The sequence below is a fragment of the Helianthus annuus genome, chromosome 10 (genome assembly GCF_002127325.2).
Source record: "Helianthus annuus cultivar XRQ/B chromosome 10, HanXRQr2.0-SUNRISE, whole genome shotgun sequence".
Lineage (NCBI taxonomy): Eukaryota > Viridiplantae > Streptophyta > Magnoliopsida > Asterales > Asteraceae > Helianthus > Helianthus annuus.
The window spans coordinates 5,011,584-5,016,438 of NC_035442.2; the positions used below are offsets into that span (position 1 = coordinate 5,011,584).

Here is a 4,855-nt window from a genome sequence, read left to right on the forward strand (position 1 = left end):
TATTTTTATATTCATAACATTACTAAACGAGTCAATTTTTTTATATTATTTTGATTTAATATATTTATTAATAATAATCAAGCCGATTCCAAGGCGAGCTTGAGAAACTACTAACAAGCCAAGCTAGAGCTCTCATAAATTAATGCTACAATAATGCTTGGGCATGGGCTCGTTTGCACCCCTACTTATGATGTATATCTACTACAATAATGCTACAATAAATGTTATACGAATAAGAAAACCACTAGAAAAGAGTACCGCAATACAAAGTGTCGCCCCCGCTGCATCGCGCGGGCAACCTACTAGTAAAATTGATATAAACTAATGGTCAGTAGGTTTAGTCAACAGGAGTTCCATTATGTTGACAACCTAATCACTGTTGTCTATCGACTGTTAAAAAACTTTGTTGTTTTCCAATAGAGGTTTCCTAACAATTGTCATCCATTATCACCAACAGAGATTGCCACATTAATTGATCTTAAGTATCAGATGTTAGTAAAAAAAGGGTTAGTCAACATAGGAATAACCCTCTATATATTGCAAGAGTTTTAGTATTGTATCAAATCCTTTTAAAAGATGCATCCACGGTCGATACCGCACAACCAATCAACATCCTCTATAAGTTTTCCATTTTTTGTTCCTTGAAATTTGATATGGTTGTAATTGATAAAACTCCATTACTTTTAATATCTTTTCTCTTCAATGTATTACAAAAAGTTGATTCAATAAATAGGATGAGTTTAGCTACAAAGTCCATTTTTCCTACAAAGTGTATAAAGTCGTAAAACATTACAATTTCAATCATACAACACACTCAAAACCAACAAATAGCAGAGTGAAGATCACAAAAACACAATATCCAAACCCTAACAGTCCATACAAACTTTAAACACATTATCGTAGAACTATGAATATAAAACACAACATGATAATCAACATAAAACACACTCATGTTAGTCATTCGATAATCAAAGCGTCATCATTCAAAACACAACACAAAACCCACAAATGTGGCATTTTAGTAACCTTCACCTTGTTATTTGTGGGTTTTGAGTGTGTTTTATGGTTGACATTATGGTGTTTTATGACTTTTTATACTTTGTAGGAAAAATGGACTTTGTAGCCGACTCCCACCCTCAAGAAATAATGCTATCGATGGCGTATATGAGGGCGCGGAATGAGAAATCTTCAACAACAATCATTTACCTTGTACATAAAAGATTGCGGAGAAAATAAAGTGAACATTTACAAAATGTGACGATTTACATCTCTTGGATTGGAATAATTGGTGTATGTTTGATCTTTGTTTTAATTTGTACGGTGTTTCTAAACTCTTTTAATATAATTTTCCTCACAGTTAAAAAAATGTTTTGTAACTCTTTTAATATAATTTTCCTCACAGTTAAAAAATGATTTTAATATAATTAGTTATGTCATTATAGTTTTTAAGTTTGTTATCATTAAACGAGGAATGTAAATATTTATAAAAATATTCATAATCGCATTGGTAGCTACAATGAATGCTTCCACCAACAAAATTATGTACTCTGGACCTTTGTAAACTAATCATAATTCAGCAACCTGAAAATAAAATAAAAATAGTTATTAAGCATTTCAAACACAAAAACACAAGTACTGAGGTAGAAGATACCTTGAATACACACAATAACTTTATACATATATGTGTGTGCGTGCATTTATGTGTGCGGGAAAGATTATGCTTAAAAAAATCATACCTAAAAATTTACCAGAAAACCTTACGTGTCTAATAAAATCATGGGAGCAATAAAACACGTGTTCACGCACTATTAAAAAAACATGCGTCGAAGAACCATTGAAAAAAGCACGCTGACGCACCGCTATGTATTTTTAACACATTGTTATAACTTAGTTTTTACACTTTTTAGCCAAAATTTTATTTTTAAGCAGAACAATTAACTATATATATGTGTTATATCTACACACATGACGGTCCATTAACTCAAACTTTTAGCAAAACCTGGGTTTCGTTGCTTCACCTTTTAAGAAATCGGTACGCACAGAATATGCTTAACCCAGCTAACTTGCTTTGCTCCAACTGATTTAACTTGTTTCGACGGGTTTGTGTACATCTAGGGCATGTTTGGCTAAGCTTATTTAAGTTAAAAAGAACTTTTGGGAAAAGTACTTATTGACTTATGACTTTTTGAAAAAAGAGTTTTTAAAAAAAGTGTTTGGATTAACTTATGGGGTGGGAAAAGCTAATAAGTCAATAAGTTGTTTTTTAAAAAGTGTTTGTCTTAGCTTATTGATGTAAAATGACTAAAACCTAATAAGTCAATAAGTTAGTTCAAAAAGTCACAACATTCTAACTTTTCAAAAATGACTTTTTGATGACTTATTCTCCTTCTCAAAAAGTCATTTTGAAAAGGACTTTTGCATTTGCCAAACACTAAAACTCCTAATTGGCTTTTTGATTAAGTCAATAAGTTGGTTGGAAAAGCTTAGCCAAACATGCTCCTAGAGGGCTTTCAAAATTAGTAAATGTGTTTGAACTTTGAAGTGGAGTACTCAAACTAATAAAATAATAAAATCCGGTAAGATTTTGTGTATTATTAATCAACTATTTATAAGAGCACAATGATAATAATTATAAAGGAAAACTTAATCAAATCATAAATTATAGTAAACTTGTTTTTTTATATCGCGCGTCGCGGCGAAACCGAGCAAAGAATAATATAAAACAACGTGATTTGAAAATAAAGCATGTTGTTTAACAAGTCAAACCATTAGAACGATTTAATTTATCATCGTATCGTTTTATTGTAACACCCCAAAAACGGGTTTGGTAATTTAGACCCGATTACTATTAAGAAACGGGTAAGGTACCGTTAATGAGAAAAGTTAACCTGAAAAATGAGAATTAACTAGGAATAATTAACCTAGTTGATTATTGGTCTCGTTAGTAGCAAGCGAAGAGTTGTAGCCTTATTTGATTTAAACGAAACATGAGGGACCAAAGTGGGATAACTTGAAAGTTGTTATGTTAAATGAAAATAACACACACACACACAGACACATTTCGTGTGTGTTCTGTACGTGATCAGGGGAAGGCTCTAGAGAGCCAAACCCTAATTCATCATATATCAACCAATTGAAGCATGAATCGAGGCTCAAATTCAAGAAGGAACATGAATTAACGATCACCCAAGCTAGAGGATCATAAGGTATGTTGAATTTTGATGTTTAATGAAGTTGAGAAATCTTGATGAACATCACAAGTAGTGATTTATGTATGAATTGTTTAGGTTATGGCCAAATTGACAATGTATGCTTGCTTAGGAACGAACCCTAAGTGAAGATTTTGAGTAAATTGCTATAAATTGAGTATTTTGATGATTTACTACACCTAGCTAAGTGGGTTTATGTCTAATTCATGAAAGGGTATGAAATTGATTGTGAAAATGTGTAGTATGTGATGTGTACATGTATATAGATTGAGTATGGTATATAATTTGTATGATGTTTACTTGTATTGATGAATGAAAGTGATAACTAGGAAGAAAAACATGAAATACTTGTACATTATGCTTAGGAAGTAGTACGCACACCAAGTGTTTGATGAAATATCTAAAAGACAATAATAAGTGAAAATGTATGCAAGTAATGGGTAAATAGATATAGTTCATGTGAAGATTATCTAGGGATGATGTCGAGTATACCTTATGCTTGTTTAAATGAATTAATGATGTTGAGTATGCTTCAAGTAGGTCGTATGTTAGATGTGAATTTGATATGGTTGTTCATATGTATGAGCATATATGCTAATAAGAATGTGAATGTAATGACATGAGTGTATAGGAATCATGTCAAGATGGATGGGAGCATTGAAGGCTAACGGGCTAAGAAGACTCAATCAAGTAAGCGAACGAGAATACGGACGCGCAAGGTAAGTGAACTCCGAACTTACCCTTTAGTTTGGTAATGTATTTATGATATATGTTAATTATTGAATGCAATGTAAGAAGATATGGATCGATGCTATTACTAAGTTAAGTTTTAATGGAATGGGTTGGAAGTGGTTAAGAAAGAGATTCGATTAGGTTTGGGTAAGAAAGGGAACTTACATAATGAAATTATGCTTGAATGAATAAGATGAGTTATGTGTATTTGAGGACATGTTCATATAAATGGAAGCTAATGTACTAATCGTTTTTCTATTGAGAATTAATGTGAAGTATAGGCATGTTAACAAAGGAAGTGAAGGTTGACTCCACAATCCGATGCGAGTAATCGAATGGATGGATAAAGGGGCTAGTATAAGAAAAAGCATGATATGTTGACGCGCTATTATGCTTGTGCTAAGATTTTTGTATTATGTCACCGGTTGCTAATAATGTGTTTGAATGTGGTGACTGCAAGCTATACATGTTTGGATGTTTCATCTAGAAGTGTACGCGGTTGAAGATCGAGTCAAGACACGGATTGTATGTGGGTGTGTACGTAGTCACATAATTGAGACATGTATGTTAGTTTTTGGATTAAATTATAAAAAGAGAATAATGTATTTAAATGAAAGAAAGAATATCATGAAGGAAATTTTTTTTAATATGTAGTTTCCGCTGCAAATCTTAGGTTAAAACGTGTTAGGGCGTTACATTTATGATACCAAATAAATACCTTATTTTGAGTATAACCTCGTTTTAACAAAACTTATAACGGAATGTCAGGGAAAGAAATCAAGCACAACTACGTACTTCAGTTTTTTTTAAAAGTTATAAACGTAACTTATTAAAGAAATATCAAATTAAGGGTCGGGATTTAGAGAAAACGGTGAAAAGTGTGAGAACGGTGAGAACGCTTATAATTCGTCCGA

General features: G+C 32.1%; 1 long non-coding RNA gene across 1 annotated transcript; it reads left to right on the forward strand.

Moving 5' to 3' along the window:
• Positions 1-3,063: 3,063 nt before the first annotated feature.
• Positions 3,064-4,588, forward strand: LOC110880618. The gene is made up of 2 exons (XR_002559391.2): positions 3,064-3,206; positions 3,841-4,588. It is a non-coding gene; the product is annotated as an uncharacterized LOC110880618 (long non-coding RNA).
• The last annotated feature ends 267 nt before the right edge of the window (positions 4,589-4,855 follow it).